Source organism: Opisthocomus hoazin, chromosome 2 (assembly GCF_030867145.1).
Source record: "Opisthocomus hoazin isolate bOpiHoa1 chromosome 2, bOpiHoa1.hap1, whole genome shotgun sequence".
In the NCBI taxonomy this organism is placed as follows: Eukaryota; Metazoa; Chordata; class Aves; order Opisthocomiformes; family Opisthocomidae; genus Opisthocomus; species Opisthocomus hoazin.
The window spans coordinates 67,661,682-67,679,872 of record NC_134415.1 but is presented as its reverse complement, the minus strand read 5'-3'; positions in this window follow the sequence as shown (position 1 = coordinate 67,679,872).

Sequence of the window (18,191 nt, the reverse complement as noted above, 5' to 3'; positions counted from 1 at the left end):
ATGGAGCATGCTCCTACCCCCTTTGGGTACATGGGTTGCTAAACAACCCAGCCAAGCCACTGCTGCCCCACATAGGGATGTCTCAGCAGCCATCATGTCCTTGGTCATGAGATCCAGTCCTCTTTATGCAGTCTGTCTGAGCCCTGAAAACCACTGATTTTGCAGCCAGAGTTGTGTTATGTTTATAGCTCTCTGGAAAACTGCCAGAGCCTGCGTTTCTAAGGGACTTGTGGCCTACCTCTCCACAAAATTTGGAAGTTCCTTCCACAATTCCCAAGGCAATACTGCTGAGACAACTGAAGTTCCCCTGGGGACTGTCATTAAGATAAAAAAGCTCAGTAAATGGAATCTGACTAAAGCATCCAGGCCAAGTCTCTGTAAAAAAAGAGCAGGATGTTTCTGACTGTGTTACATTACGGGAAATGGTTGTATTCCATCCTTAACTGAACTGATCTCTTAAAACAGCCTCAGATACGTCTGTGTGGGAAGGATGTCGAGAGAGCATCTCCATCAACCGTGTGCTGATTTTCAGGCACCACGCAGAGCATCTTCGCCGTGTGCAGTTCAGCTGACCACATCTATTACAATGCAGACCATTTTCAGATAATAAAATTTTCCAGAAATAAAAATGTTGAGGCTATAATATCATATTATCTTCTTCAGTAAGAACTGAGTGCTCACTTTGGATTATGTGGACACATTGCAGTCGTCGGGTAGTGAAGCCAGGGGATTGAAAGAGAGACGGCTGTGGGATTCTCTTCCGTGCAGATTCAGTGGAATGATGGGAATATAAAATAGATGTCAGGCTGTTTTGTAAGGAAGCCCATTGATAAACTACTCCCTGAAATACAGTACTAGATTAATTGATCCCATGCTGCAGCTTTTGAACTACTCTAACCTGACGTGCAGGGCTTCTACTGTAACAAGTAAGCACTAAGAAAATACACAAGCTTCATAAGCAACACTTTCTATTTGTCTGGCCTGTTTTACTCTAACTTTCTTCTATTCCTGGCAATCAAGGGTCTCTATTTTTATTCTTCTCCTATTCTTGTTGGACTGGATCATCTGCAGAGCAAAGCGATGCAACTCTGAGGGAACTATGTTGATTTATGCTGACTGTGGGGCTAGCCTCAAAGTGTACAAATATGAAGAGATTTGACTCAGTAAAAAATATTACTGGTAAAATTCTCCTTCCTTGCAGTTCTGTACTCCGGCAGACACAAAGGAAAGGGGGGAAAGTGCTTTGTTTACCTCAGACTGCAGGTTAAATTTCAAATGTTTGTTTCCTGCTGCTGAAGCATAAATTGTGGATAAAGAACAGTTTAGCATAGGCTTGAAAAGGCTATCTCCAGCAGAGCCCCTGCTCAGACACTGTGAAAGTCAGGCCATGGTAGTTACCTAACTTTAGTATTTTGAGTTTGGATTACATTTTCTTCTGCTCCAGCTGATAGACCATCTCAAAGTCCCATGCTGTATTAGTAGTGATAATCCTTCCTTCTTTGGCTGAAGTCCACAACAGCAGAAAAAGAGCCAATCTCTTATCTCACATAGTCCCCTGTTGCACCCTAAACACAGACAATCATTTATTTCCTTTCTAAACCAGGAGTCAAAAGCTGTGACTGATCTTAAACACTGTAGATGCTTATTGGGAACTGTAAATGATCTGGACTGTTTTGAAGGCTATCTATAAACTAGATGATGTGGTCTCAGATGAGCTGCTTATTCGCCCAGGTAATTTACCAGCTTCCAAATAGCCACTTATGCTTTTTCTTCTGACAATTTCTTCCAGCAGTGGTTTGGTCTCCCCCTGTTTAACTTTGGTTCACACAGTTGACATTGAAAGTAGCAACACCCTGATACATTAGCCTTCTCACTACTGGATAATTGGTAACTTGGTCAGGATAAGCTCTCCGATTTTTCCGATCAACTGTCTTAAATGTCTTAAAATGTTCTCATGTAATTACAAAACACTCTGAAACCAGCACACAATGTGTCTGCTCCCCTCCTTCCTGCTGTCAGATCACAGCCTTAAGATGGCTGATAGCAAGCACTGCTGTTCGGGTTGACATTAAACTATAATAGAAGTAGTAGTATTATTTTGGAAGACATCTACTCCTTCAGTCAGTATCTTTGTTAATGTTTGCTCTCTAGGTATGATGGCCTCAAGGACAATTTAGCCCCTCCAGTTTGCCAACATTATATTTAATTGTGGGTCCAGAAAGGCCCTGAGTCTGCACTCCCTGGTGATTGCTCGCTTATGTAGAGATGCAGGGGTACAATAAAGATACTGTGCTGTGGGCAACGGAAGCTGCACTGTAAAGGAGAACTACCAGTAATGCTGTGCAGAAACGCTTCCCGATGAATAATGTCCCAGTTGCTGAGTTGACTGTGTAGTGATGTGGACCATGGTCAAACTTCAAAGCATTCTATGTAACATACTGTGAAGCCTGCTAGGGCTTTCAATAGCCTCTGCATCCTACCCCATTTCTGTGAAGCTACACACTTGAAGAAGGTCTTTTTCCTTATCCCTCCTCTGTCCATTACTGGCACCAGAATACACCTATGGCACATATTGATAAAAGTTTTTTCTTCAAGTGCAATTTTGGAGCTCACTGGGCTGGCCATTCTCAGACTCCAGCCCAAGAATCTGTCCTGAGATATCTTTCCAAGTTATAACCTGGTTGCATTAGCTTTGCACACATGAAAGATTTAGATGCAGAGTCTATTCATAGCACCCTGTAACAACAGCAACTTGGTTAAGACTATCATTGATTTTGTTGGTATCATAAATATCTCAGCAAAATGACATTGCAAGCCACACTATTATAAGGTGGTTTGCTAACCCAGCAGTATATTTTTCTAACCCTGTGATTTATGTCAAGGTTGTATCAATCAAGGATTGTAAATGCATAAATCTAATTGGTTTTGTGATTTGCTTTTGTAGAGTGCACTGTGTACTAGCTGCAATAACACACTCCAGGCTATGCATTTCCAGAGGATTACTGAACTTATTACTCTTCTTGGGTGGTTAAAGTCAGTCAGTCAGCCAAATACCTTTATAACACTACACATAGAGGGCCATATTTTTATGGTATAGTATATGAAAGAGATAATTTCTATGGATAATGGCCTCCCACCACTTCATAAATGCTGAGGGAAAGCCAAGACTTTATTGTAAAAGGAAATTGATCTCAAGACAATGTTCTATTGCAGTTGCTGAAGATCACAACTATTTTATTACAATAGCTGCAGCCTACTATACTGCAGGTGAAGGGGAGTTAGTTATTGTGGGCTTGAACCTGCAGAAAGAAGCCCGGCAGACCACATGTGAAAGTGAAGCAAAAATGTTTAACATGCGCGGGGAGACAAAGGACACCAGTTCTATGTTAATGAATATTCTGCTGTGGGGCTACTGCGCTGCTCCTGTGTGCAGCTGAAGGAGGAAGGGCTAACAGCATTCGTTGATATGGGATAGGCGGTATGGAGTTAATGGATAAAGTCTGGGGTCTTGTGAAACACTGGGAGTTTTCTCCTTGGCCCTTAATCTAGGTTCTTGGCTAGTTTCAATTCCTGCAGGAGCCTTTTGATGCCATTTCTCAAGAGATAATGATGGCTCATCAGGCAGATCCAAAAGGCGGGTGTAGTTGGGCGGCACAGCTATGCTGGGGCTTTGTGCCTCCAGCAGGAGCAGTCCTGGATGTGGGCTGCGGGAGCTGGGCACAGTTACTCTTGCTAACATACTGTCTTCAGCTGGGGCTGCCGCACATGCTATCCAATTAGGGGCCAATTTGTCTTAGAAATACATATTTGATGACGTCCTGCCACTTGAGAATGAGAAGGGAGTATAGGAATTGCTGTACTGGATCTGTAGGGTGGATCTGATCGTGACCCCTGCCAGGTGCTCGGCAGATGACGGCGTACCACGGTTGGCAGATGCGGGGTAATCTCCACTCCACAAGCATTAGGCCTCATCCTGATCTCAGGCTTAAACTCTAAATCAAGAGGTTTAATGGCTGGATGGCTTCCAATGGGCCAGTAGTATTTATGTAACCAAACCAGGGTTTGTCTGCACCGTGAGATAAAAGTGGGAGAGCAGCATGTTTTGGCAGCACTAGGTTAGCATGGGGGCTGCAGCCAGGTCAAGAGAGTGACCTGTTTATACCAAGGGGACTGGATAGCCAAGTCGAGCCCTGACCCTGCAAAATAATGTGTTTAAAATAATCCCACAGAGCTTCCCCGAGGAACTGGAGGGTGTCCATGATATATCCAGTGAGTTTTAGCACTCCAGCCAACTTGGACCATGATGCATCAAACTAGAGGACGAGTCCTTCCAACGCCGGGTGCCAGGCACCTCACTGGCCCCATGCCCCTGCCTCCCCAATGCTGCAGAGGGAAGAGCGGCAGCTGTGCCCCGAAAACCTCGCTCCCTCCGGTGTGCTTCCCTCTTGATCCAGCTCCTGGGGAGGGATGGGAACTGACAGCTCTCCTTGACTCAGAAGCCTACGTCTGGAGTTTGTGGGGTGCCCAGCACGGGTTTTCGAACAGGTTCAGACTGACCTTGTAATGTATGTGGTGATGGGACTTGGCAGATTGTTTTTGCTAGGTTTAGGTGATTAATTATCTTGCTGGGAGAAGTCCAGCAGGTACAGTAATACCAGACAGGTGTTTATTAATATTACAACCATATTTCCTCCCAGCGTTTGATCTCGCCAGCTCCTGACATTGCCTCCTTAGTGGAGACAATGGTTGGCTGACACCCTATCTGTCCTTTGTTTGGCACATGAATATCTTGTGTTTCACCTCCCCCCTCACAGGTGCTAAAATAAAAACGGAAAAGGAGAAGGAGGGTTTACAAGGGTGTCCGTGCTAGGCAGTGAGAAAACTCGGCAACGCCACCCTGATTTTCCATGCCAAGCCCACAGGGGCAAGGTGAGGGTGGGTACCTGGAGCTGGTGGATGCCAGTAGGGACGCAGGTGGGAGGACCCCCGACTTCAAGCTGCCATAGCAGCATTACAGCCTTTGGAGGCTCGTTTTCAGCTGCTTGTTGGAGTTGATAGAAGTGTCTTTTAAGAAGATGTCTGCAAAGGCCCATGGAAAGAGATTAAAGCTATTAGCTATGGGGTGGAGCACGAAGTATAGTTATTTACAACCCAATCTGGTGAAGATTTATCTGAGTGTTTGATTTTAGACACATGATCCAGAGGCTGGGGAGAGAATGGTTTTAGAGGACTTTGGATCAGATGCATGAATGTTTCAATGTGACAGGCATGGAGTTATAAATATATGCCTTCATTACTTTTTTTTTAATTTTTGGCAGAACTGGATACCAGCAAATTAAATTCTCACTCCTGTATCTATTTTACCCAAATAACCCTTTATGGATTTTTTTTTTGTAGTAACTTTTCTCTATCAATAAAACTGTAATGCTATCAATATGTATTCAAACACAACTCTTTCAGCTACCCAAATTAGTTTTTATTTTTGAAATATGCCACGGTGTAAAGATGTATTTCTTAACATATGTGCTATATGTTAAGCATATGGATCAATGAGGAATTTGTCCTTGTGTCTTCCTTCCTGTCTACTTGAGCTATTAATCACAGAATCACAGAATCACAGAATAGTAGGGGTTGGAAGGGACCTCTGTGGGTCATCTAGTCCAACCCCCCTGCCGAAGCAGGGTCACCTACAGTAGGCTGCACAGGATCTTGTCCAGGCGGGTCTTGAATATCTCCAGAGAAGGAGACTCCACTACCTCCCTGGGCAGCCTGTTCCAGTGCTCCGTCACCCTCAGAGGGAAGAAGTTCTTCCTCATGTTCAGACGGAACTTCCTGTGCCTCAGTTTGTGCCCATTGCCCCTTGTCCTGTCACTGGGCACCACTGAAAAGAGCTTGGCCCCATCCTCCTGACACCCACCCTTCAGATATTTGTAGGCATTTGTAAGGTCCCCTCGCAGCCTTCTCTTCTTCAGGCTGAACAAGCCCAGCTTCCTCAGCCTCCCCTCGTAGCAGAGATGCTCCAGTCCCCTCACCATCCTTGTAGCCCTCTGCTGGACTCTCTCCAGTAGCTCTTCATCCTTCTTGAATTGGGGAGCCCAGAACTGGACACAGTACTCCAGATGAGGCCTCACCAGGGCAGTGTAGAGGGGAAGGAGAACCTCCCTTGTCCTGCTGGCCACACTCTTCTTGATGCACCCCAGGATCCCATTGGCTTTCTTCGCAGCCAGGGCACACTGCTGGCTCATGGTTAACCTGTCGTCCACCAGGACACCCAGGTCCCTCTCCGCAGAGCTGCTCTCCAGCAGGTCCACCCCAAGCCTGTACTGGTGCATGAGGTTGTTCCTCCCCAGGTGCAGGACCCTGCACTTGCCCTTGTTGAACCTCATCAGGTTCCTCCCTGCCCAGCTTTCCAGCCTATGCAGGTCACGCTGAATGGCAGCACAGCCTTCTGGTGTATCTACCACACCTCCCAGTCTGGTGTCATCAGCAAACTTGCTGAGGGTACATTGTAACTCTTCATCCAGGTCGTTGATGAAGAAGTTAAACAAGACTGGGCCCAGTACTGACCCCTGAGGGACACCACTTGTCACCAGCCTCCAACTAGACTCAGCGCCGCTGATGACAACCCTCTGAGTTCTGCCATTCAGCCAGTTCTCTATCCACTTTACCGACCACTCATCCAGCCCACACTTCCTCAGCTTCCCTAGGAGGATATCATGGGAGACTGTGTCGAAAGCCTTGCTGAAGTCAAGGTAAACAACATCCACGGCTCTCCCTTCGTCTACCCAGCCAGTCATGTCATCGTAGAAAGCTATCAGATTGGTCAGGCATGATTTCCCCTTGGTGAATCCATGCTGACTACTCCTGATAACCTTCTTTTCTTCCACTTGCTTCATGATGGCCTCCAGGATAAGCTGCTCCATCACCTTTCCCGGGATAGAGGTGAGGCTGACCGGCCTGTAGTTCCCTGGGTCCTCCTTCTTGCCCTTTTTGAAGATTGGAGTGACATTGGCCTTTCTCCAGTCCTTGGGCACCTCTCCTGTCCTCCAGGACCTCTCAAAGATGATGGAGAGTGGCTTACAGCCCATGTTTTTGCTCTAATCAACTGGAATTTGGGATAAGCCCTCGTGGTGATTAATGGTAGAGGTTGATGTTTTGGCAGTACAAAGGAAAGTATGGGAATAGTAGGTTTTTTTCATTATGGCATTCAGTTTTGCAAAATTTAGAAGTTGTTTCCAGAGGAATGGGGAGGAGGAACAGAAGTGTGTTTGTCCCTTTAGGGGGAAAATTAATTTTATTCATAATGCAATAGCTTAATGAAATCCCATCATGGCTGAAAGTCTGAGATAAAATCAGCATTCTATGAAAGCATAAACAAAGCCCAGGCAGTGTGCGTCCTGGGGCTCTGCTGAAGGTGTCTCAGTCCTCTCAGCACCTCATTGCCAATGCAAAGCCTACCTAGGCTTGGTGAAGCCAGAGGTTTCACTATGGCATGATTAATTGGTGTGTGGCATTAAATGACCTTCAGCAATGCTGGTTCCTTGCAGTAGCTGTCTGAGTCACCAAATCCATACCTGTTATCAGCATGTTTGGTAAAGGCCTGAAACCCACAGGTTCCAGGCTAGACCCTAATGGATGGAGCAAGTGAGGCCCTCTTACTCCAAACAGCAGACAGTGTGTGAGTTACCAGCGGTCTAAGGCAGGTGGGAAATGAAGTGAAAAAAAAAATCACTGTAAATGCATTAATCTGTTCATGAGATCACTCACTTCTAAAAGACTTATCCTGAGTGCACAACTGTATACCTACAGGAGGTTATACAACACAACAAGTTCCTCTTTTCAAGGGCCTATTCTGCAACCTTCAAGAGGAGACTAGCTCTGTAACCTAGAAGTCTGCAGCTGTGAACATATTCTGGAAATCTTAGAAGAAGGATGTGAATATCTTCCCCCTTCACTGGCTGCGAATAGAGCATAAATTGGTATCTCTGTGTAAAAATTATTTTGGAACTATTTGTCTATGTAATGCAAAACATTAAGTATGCACCACTGTCAGGACCTTTCATGGTATATTTTTCCAGGAATGGCACGTTTCGAAAAGCACTGTTTTGGGCATCATCACAAAGTCATTGACTTACTCTAATTTTTTTTGATCAGTGTTAGTGATCTAAGGACTACCAAAGAACTGAACTTTTTCTTCTAATACAGACTTCACAGTTGTGAGATGCTACACAGTCCTTCCCCCGATTCTGTAAGATACTGCTTTAGTGAGAGCTACAACTCTCTCCCTTTGAGAAGAATACTGCTATTTAACAGACTCACATAAAGTGGCTTTTTTACCTTCTAGACCCTCAAAAGTGAAAGGAAATCATGCACAGGAGCTTTAAGAACAAGAACGGCTGGGATTGCAGTTTACAAGATAATTCAGAGTTGTATAGATTTCTTATTTTGCTATTAAAACACGGCCAAGAAAAGACATGAAAATGATAAATGTAATCATCTGTTCCTCGTGTTGTCATTGTTCTCATGTCTTTTAGATGTCATCTCAGAAATGGTATCTAGTTCATCTAGTCGATAAATCTGCTTTCCTAGCTACTGTATTTGATGTGCTGGCTACTTGCTAATATTTTTTCCTTGTAAATCTCATACAAATTAACTCTGTTATAGTATCAGAAAAATGTCTGAAACACATTCAATGACACAGGAAACTTTCACAAGACCTTTTATAAACAGGGAGGGAAATGAGCTGTAATTTTTAACTATGGGTCTTCTGTCGGACCACCTTTTTCTGACTTCTTTCTGACACTGCTTCGAAAGGTTCTCATTTATCACTAACCAGGTTGAAGCATTCTTTTTGTGTGTGTGTGATTTTAAAATGATACATGTATAGACATAAATAATTTCAGGAGCCAAAAAATGCCAGGGAAATTATTACTTCCAGTGCTAGTGTTGAAACAGTGCCAAGCCCAAACTTTTGTAAATTGGGCTGTAAGTGTGAAATCCCTCCAGCTGTTAAAAGTATTCCATATCTAATTATATTCACAGTTTTTCAGACTACTCTCTCCATTTGGATAATCCTGAAACTACATACTGTGTGCCTGGAAGTGAGGGCCACATGCATTCTGTGAAAACCTCCAAAACATAAAGAAAGCAAATAGTCAAAATAAATAAGCCACATATTTGTGTGGTTTTGTCAGTGTTTTCCTATGTGGCTTTCTTTGTTTTCACAACATTTCTTTCTAAACACCATTTACTGTAATGTGCCCACCCTGTCATTCCAGATACCGTGAACAGTTATATGTAAGGAAGTGCCTATTTTTTAAATCTGTTTCTACAAGAGGCTAAAACAACAGCTGCATGAGAGCAATGAAACCCCAAAAGGAGGAAAAGCTTGTTTGTAGTCACTGCTCCAGCCTTCAGAAACCAACTGTAAACGCTCATTGTGAGCACCAAATAGTATTGTCAGAAAGTGTGGAGAGGCTGCTCACTTTGGGGGATGACAATGCAGACTGATGGGAATTGCATTTTTTAAAATCTTCTGCTAACCGTCCTGACTGTAGCTGATCCTCTGCATGTTCACACTGCAACAAAACTGATTAGTTAACATCATTGACACTCATTAGTAAAGATACTCAGTGCAGATGTTTTTCTGAATGGGAGCCTGGTGAAGTAAGCATTAAATAAAAACAGAGTAAGTCCTATTCCTTAAGAGCAGCAAAATCTTGGCAAGAGTGGAAAGACGTGAAAAACATTTGCCATCAAAAACATTTGCCACCACACTTTCCTTGTTCTCCTGTGGCTGAATTACAATTCTGTATGTTCCCTATGTAAAAACTTATACAGTGATACATATATATATCTCCTTATATCTCTCTGTCTATAAATATCTCTATCTGTATGTATGCAGGTTTATTTACTCCTTTGTTGTACATCCAAACCTTTATGAAACCAACAAATGTTCTCCAAGATCAAGGTTCCTACTCAAGAACATTCATTTGTAACTTTTGGTTTGACCATATCCACATTTGGCAAATACTCTAGCCATTTATACTCAGAAAAAGTAAGTAATTTACCTTATCTATTGTCCTATATCACAAATATAATTTTCCACTCAAAGGTCCTTTGAACAATGAGCCTGCGGGGTACTTAATGACATATAGAGCTGGCAGCCTGGACAGTCTCACTCATTTTGCAATTTAAATAGCTCAGAAGTTAAATACATTGAAACCAAAATACTGAGGAAAGATTAATTAGGTCACCCAAGTAAATTTGTACTGCCTTGCAAGGGTAAACTGCTTTATCACAGGTATACCTAGCAGAGATTTCACTCTTACTATGAAACACATGGAAAATTCCACAGTGTATAGCTTTTATTTTTCCTTTTTTCCAGCTACTTTTTCTCCAGGAGAGAGTGACCACCTATCCCTGATAAGGAGCTTGTCACGCAGCTGTTTCCTCACCTTTTCTGTGCCCCAGGTTGTGTTCTCACTGGACCATTCATGGACTTGGAGCTGAGGGACCCCAGTGGGAACAAGCTGCTGGTGGGGCCCAGCTTTGTCATTCCCCAAGCCAGCAAGACCCTCTGCTCTCTTAGTTTTGTCTAGTGGGGGAAAGTGAGTAAAGAGAGCAGAGGCAGATGTTGACAAGGAAAAAACAGTGTATAGGGAAAGAGCACATGTGAAAGACAGCCCACGGTGTTGTGGGGACTCAAGAGGCACAAGGACAGGAGAACGTACGCTTTGGGGAATGCACCCAAGAACTCAGGAGTGATGTATTTTTTATTTTTATGAAACACATATATAATTTTGCTTTGAAAATCAATGCAGATAGTAAGAAGAAATTATGAGATTTTCAGGTTGCTAATGGAAAGTGCTCTGCATGACAGAAAGCACGTCATGTTTCCATACCATGGTCTGGTGCACAGCTGCTACACCTGTTCCCACAGGCTCCTGCTCTCCCTCTCGCTGTTGTCTACACCACGCATAATGATGCCAGGCAAACCTGAGGATATTCTGAAGCTCAGTGCAAAACGTGGTGGCTATCCACCCTCCTGACGTGTTAAGCAGAGATGGAAAGTGCTTAATAACACATTTTGAGTTTTCCAGAACTTTCTGCCTCTGGCAAGGCCTGGAAGTGTGGTGAGTAATATTCTTTAGAAATCTGTGATCTGCAAAGGCAGGGCCTACCACAACCAGAAAGGAGAGCCGTGTGAGCAGCCGTAGGAGCAGAAAATACTTTACAACTTTCCATGACACATCTAAGGGTTTGCACATAGCCAAGGATGTAGCTAAGTCAAAATCACTGACCTGCCTAAAGTTGGGCACAAGTGGAAAAATTTTAAAGGTTGAAATGCTCTGAAGTAAAAATGTTCGGTTTGTTGACCTGGGTGGCTATTTATTATTCAGCTTTTTCTACTCTACTGAATGTGATATTCACTTGAAAATTCTCAATAACATAGTCCATCAGAGAAGAGAAGAGAAGAGAAGAGAAGAGAAGAGAAGAGAAGAGAAGAGAAGAGAAGAGAAGAGAAGAGAAGAGAAGAGAAGAGAAGAGAAGAGAAGAGAAGAGAAGAGAAGAGAAGAGAGAAGAGAAGAAGAGAGAAGAGAAGAGAAGAAGAGAAGAGAAGAGAATATTCCAGCAGGAAGGGACCTACAATGATCATCTAGTCCAGCTGTCTGACCACTTCAGGGCCAAAAGTTATAGCATGTTATTAAGGGCACTGTCCAAGTGCCTCTTAAACACTGCAGCAGGCTTTGGGCATCGACCAGCTCTCTAGCAAGCCTGCTGCAGTGTTTGACCACCCTCTCAGTAAAGAAATGCTTCCCCATGCCCAGTCTGAACCTCCCCTGGAGCAGCTTTGAACCATTCCCACACGTCCTATTACTGGATACCCAGGGAGAAGAGCTCAGCACCTCCCTTTCCACTTCCCCTCCTCAGGAAGCTGTAGAGAACAATGAGGTTGCCCCTCAGCCTCCTCCTCTCCAAACTACACGAACTGGCAACTAGTAACTTTTAAACAATCCTGTTGATGAGTCATTTAACAATGAAAATTAGCAGAACTGACCCAATTGTTTTCTCAACACGTTTTCATGGTAATTGCACATTTTTGAGAATCATCTCATTGCTGATAAACCATTTTCAGATAGAAAATATTCAGGCAGTCAATTAAGAGAACTGGAGGTAGAAAAGTTGTTCTTATTTTAATGATCTTACTCTACTTCAGAATCTCACAGCCGTGTTTTTACATGCAAACTCACGATATTTATTTTGCTTTCCCTGAGCCCAATTCATTAAAAAAAAATCCTCAAGTCACCACCAACGAATACATCTGGACTGCAAAACCACAGCATTCCAGCCAAAGCCGAGCGAGTGGGCATGCAGAGCACTCAGGCAAGCTAGCAGCGTATTCCTGCCAAAGGGCCTCGGGAGTGCACGCATACGCTGCGCAGTCAACTTAAAATAACTTCAAAGTTCATGAAAATGAAATCTGTTTGATTGTTGATGATCAGCTCAATCTAACACATGTTATATTTAGTATTTTTGGTTACCAACCTATGAAAAAGATGGTTGGAAGCATTTGGGGTTTTTTCCTAATTCCAATACATGTAAACAGCTTCACTTTGCTGCTGCTGTGGTTAATCATTGTCAGATTGTAGGATTGCCTTGATTGGTTTATATGTATTACATTTCAGTTTTCTTATTCTAAAAGGGTATTTTATTTATTTGCTTGCCACAAGCTATAAACACCTATTAAAAGTGTAGATAAGGAGAATCGTACAAGACAATACCCTGCTATAAAACAGCAGTGAAATAAAAGTACATAGAGATGCTGTGCCTAGTAAACTAAGACGATGCCCTAAAGTTTCAAGCACAGTAGCTGGGGCAGTCAGGTAAATTAATGCTTTAATCTCCTCAAGCGCCTGTCCAAAAGCTGTGTGTTCAAACCCAGGTCAAGGTGAGTCAGGATATTTTCCCCAGGGCAGGCATCAGGCCTCCAGCACTGAAATGAGCCTGCCATTTACAGCATCCCTTGCCAATGAAAGCTTTCCAAGACACCTAAAAAACAGGGATGTCTGCAGGAGCAGGAGACATATGAAGACTTCTAGCTAGACTGAGCAGCAGGGAAGTCTGAAATTAGTTATCTCTTTCTTCACCCATTCACTGCCGTGAATGGAAATTAAAAGTTATTGACATTTCCTTGGATAAATTTAAGTGTTTCTTTCTTTTGGACATTGGGAAGGCATGGATTTTTAGAAGACCATGAAGAGCAAAATGTAACAAGCTAAGCATTGCAGGGCAGTCCCTCTATCATGAAGGCCACAGTTTTTCTCTCTGATTTCACATACATTTTCTAGATCCAGCTTGTCAGCTTGTTTTCTGGCCTTGTGTGTTGAGCTTTGCACACGCTGGAATCCACATTAGGAGCTAAAGAACCAATTTTGCATTTCCAAAAGGGAAAAAGAGATCCAGAATCCTGAACTCATTGGTGTCTGACTCCCAAACCACCTAGGCCAGTTCTGACAGTATATTTCAGTAGCTTCCAGTGAAAACCTGGTGATCTCCAGGAGGCAATCTGCAAGCTGGTTCTTGCCAATGGAGCACAGTGGGGACATGCCCACAGCCTAAATCCAGTCCTCTACCAGTGCCACCTCCTTGCTGCTGAAGCCATGTCCTGTCAGACCTCAACATAGCCTTAACAAACTCCCTTCTTTGGCTTCAGACGTTCTCAATAACCAACAGCTCTGCTCAGTGGAAATGCAGATGAGCTGAAATCACGGCATTAAAACATCCTATATGCATATAGCTTGTCCAGATCTTCCCTTTTTTTCTCACAGTAACAATATTTATTTGCCTATGCTGTCAATATCTGGGAGTCGTTTGTTGTCTATGAGTAAATGTACTCATAGATCACAGTGCCTACAAAGAAACATTTTCACAAATGAACAAGTGAAAATATTGATCACTCATTCAGTCTGTGTTATTGAACAGGAAATCAATATGGATTTTGGAGCTGGAGTGTTTTAATTAATTTAATTTAATTTTCAATTGTTCCTCCTCGGACCAGAAAGGGTAATGTCAAGGTTCATGAAAGCTGTGCCATTAGCCCGAGAGGTTAAGCTACTCTATCTCCCTGTCCTTGCTGTGATCCTCCATCTGCATGGGCAAATGACACAATGTGCTGGCCCCACCAACACGCTTCCTGTTCGGGCAAGAGTAATTCACCTTTCTGCTTTTCACCTCAGGTGTCCAAAGGTGAAAGGATGATGGACTTCTCAGTGCTCAGCACCCTAGCTTATATGAGGTGAAGTCCAAAGTATGATAGAAGGAATTTCAGCAGCAAAGTGTTTAAAAGTGCAAGAGACCAAGGGGAAATGTGAACAGGAAGAACTTAGTTTTTGAGCATGTAAATATTGTCCCAGGTACGATGCATGATTTAATGATTAGGCCACTTTATCGTATCTGATACTATGTTTGTGAGTTAAAACAATAGTACCACCTACAATTTAGAAGTACATGTAATAGGACATACCCTCCCATAACAAAGAAGAAAGTATAAGTGCCATGTATGCTGTGTATTGCAGTCAGAAACAAAATGCTATCACCCAGGCCAATGCTTTCGTATTTTACTTGCTGACCACGCATCTGGGAATGAGGAAAAGACATGATTAAAATAGAAGTGCTTCAATGCCTAGGTAACTGAACCTGTCAGCATTAAAATCTTCTGTAAAATCTGAATATAATGAAATTAATTTTTATTCAAGTCAGAATGAAAACAAAAGTATATTCTGTAAACTAAGCTGTTAAAAAAGTCTTTAGGACAAGGAAACTAGATTTCAATTCCTTTTATTTCAGATATTAATCTTTATATTACAAAATATAAAGTGTGAAATCGAAGATATATTTTTTTGTGGTAAAACTCAAAAGCATGTGTATCTTGTCATTCACTTTGGAAACAAAATGTTTTTAAAATCAGCACATTCCTCAGAAACTTTTGATCTTGAAAGAGCAGCATATCTATAAAAAAATTTATAGCCAGAACCAGTATGTAGCTACGCATAGCCAGAATACAAATTCTGTTGACTTTGCCTTTTGATATCTATGTAGATAGTTCTCCTTTCTGTAGCATATGTTTATACCACTTTCTTTAAATTCGCAAGTGTTATGTCCCAGTCCTGCCACTTGTTCTGTATGAACGGGTTATTGCACCTATGCATGCTTTGAAGTCATGCCTGTTAAATAGATTAGTCAGGCATATGTGACAAACAGATTTTCTTTGTGAACCACGTTATCTAATAAATCTTTGATAGATGACAAAATCATTGGTGTATTTCTGGTTGGCTTCAGTCTTCCTCTGAGATCAGAAAAGGAATGTTTTGATAAAATAATCAATCAAATACATCATAAATTTTTCTATTCAGCTTTAATGTTTGGAGTGTGTATTAACCCCTACAACAGTAAGGGATAACAAAAAATATTTTCCTGGATTTTAAAAAATATTTTCAGCAGCAAACAACTGCATCCATTGAAAACGTTACAAGGTTGTTTTTCATGGCCAATGGAAGTGTATTTATAAATATTTACATATTTGGCAACTACTAAGGTGAGTTCTTGGAGCTCCAGAAAATAGGTAATGTAAAAGTTCTCAAACAGAACACAACTAGTCATAGCATAAATCAAACTATAAAAATACTTCCCTCAACTTGAAATGCAGCAGTAAACTTTAAAGGAAAAAGGAAAGAGGAATTTTATTCGTTATGTTATGATGATGTTCATACAGAGTAGGTTTGACATAGCTTCTGTGAAACAGGTTCATTTGATGCGGTTAGGTTCTACGTGTCCTTATTTAGATAAAATGTTTGTTTCTTTGAGGGATTTTTCTTTCTTTTTTGAGTAAAATGTAGAGAGTTGTAAGGAACTTGGAGAGAGAAGTGCAGTACTCTCTTGGAGGCTCACAAGGGTTGTTTGCGGGAGCCATCAGGAATGAACAGATCCTTTCCAATGCTAGAAAATGGGAAGTCCTTTCTTGTTCCCAGGTGCATTCAGTTCTACAAGTCCTTCCCCGAGCTTGTATCACAGCTGTGCATTGGGTCCCAGGATGAGTTCCTCATCATAGGTTTCCCTGAGGGTCACATCCCCTCCTGCCATGTAGGGCTGCAGCATCGTCCCTTCTATGCACCATATGCGAGCAGTCTGCAGCTGGTTCCTCACCTAGTGTTGAGTATATCTGGAATTGTGCATGTGGGATGGGGATTAACTGTCTTCAGGACACCAAAGTTCACTGTGTACATTTAAGTTGGTTGTCCTTTCCATTTATCTTGTCCTGTGATAGCTGTGTCAGATAAGGAAGATGATTTGCCGCTGCTTACTTATTTCTACTGCCTGTGAAGGAGACTTGATGTGGCCAGCTGAGAGATGGGCTCTGTCAGCATTAGCAAGTAACTCAGTGTAACCAGAAGAGACCAGGAGGCCAAAGCAGCTTTGGTGCCCAGGCCCCAGCATCAGCACTGTGTGCAGTTCAGGGGGTTGCTTGAAATCACGCCTGTGGTTCAGAGCTGGCCGAAGGACCTGCCCAGGGTTAGCACCCTCATGTCCCCACTATGGGTTAGGAAATATTTGCTCTTGGAAGCAGAGCTTCTGGTCTCCTTTCCCTTTGGAGGAATCCATCTTCAACCCTCTGAAACTGCTCTGCAAACCAAACCGACGTGCAGTGAGGGGCGAGGATCAGAGGATTCACTTCAAAACCATGCTGCTGCCTGCAGCCAAAATGTTGATGTGGGCACAGCCACATGTCTAAAGACTTCCACATGTCTAAAGTTATATGAGGTAAATCCTGACCAAAGAATATAAGTTTGAACCTTACTTAAACATCTGTTCTCTCATGGATGCATTCTGAGACAATCATAACTATAGTGAAAGAGCACCACCATTCTTAGGTTTAGGTTGAGGTTCACCAGTTACTGTGGCCTGTTCTTGCCATGGTCAGCTGAGGCCATCTAGAAGACAGACAGTTTTAGGGCAACCTTCAGGACCAGCAGTATTCCTGAGAGTGAAGTAAAATCAACCAGGAATAGAACAGACTATGCAAAGATAGGGATCTATTAAAAATGCCCCATTATATTTCAAAGTACCTGTTTTCACAAACCATCTGAGAAAATTTGCATTTTGTAAATATCTTTGGAACACAGACACTTAATTTAAGGTACAGAGGACTCTGAGTAAAACATGAATTTGAAATGAATTTACATAAAACCTTAAGCAGCAGTTTTATTTCTCATCCATCCTTCTCCACCAAATAAACATCTTAATGTAATTACAGTGAAGCTGTGATAATAGTTTGTTGGAAGAGACAGACAATTAAGGTACTGATCTGTAGCCTTTATCTAGCTAAACTCTATTTTCTAAGCCTATACTACCAGAGGCATTCTTGGAAAATGTGCATACATTTGTGTGTGTGCATGCATAACAGTGTGTAACAGAACCCTGGATATTAGATTACATCTATATATCCTTATCTATCCGCTATGGTCTCTGTGCCTTTAGAGTAAGAAGATGTATTCCTGTATCTCTTCACAGTATAATTTGGAGGGCTGCTCAGGCATAGGAGAATGACTTTAGTTCCATTTGAACCATAATTTCTTAATTAGAAAAGAAATCTCTGAGCATGATTTCATCTTCTGTAGCAGGCAGATCAGCTATTTCTACATGCACACATAGATTTTCCTCTGTCTAACAAGTATGCCATGTTGTGGTCTCTGGCCGCGTGGTCCAGCCCAAGATTCTTTGAAGCCAAGAAAAAGAAATTCTTTCACTTGGCAGCAGCAGGATCAGCTGAAGACATAAAATGTAGTGAAAAAAGGCCTTTCCTGCAGAATTCCTGGTCTCGCCTGAAGAAAGTAGTGCTAAATATTTCACAAGAAAGCCTGATCCTGCAATCTAATTTTAGACATGATGTAATAGGAGCATGTGCTAAACAACAGGAGAGAAGGGGGAAATTAAGGTCAAGGATAAAAGTAATAAGAGCATGCATTTCTCCAGCCTTGTTATTTGTACGTATTGGTAGCTCTGCTGAATGTGAAGTTGTAGTTATTTTTTTATTTATCACCTATTCTGTCATATGTACTAATAACCTATAGAGCCTATGCCTGCCGTTGTGAAACGTATTTTCTCCTTTCCTAAAGGACAGTATCTCTACA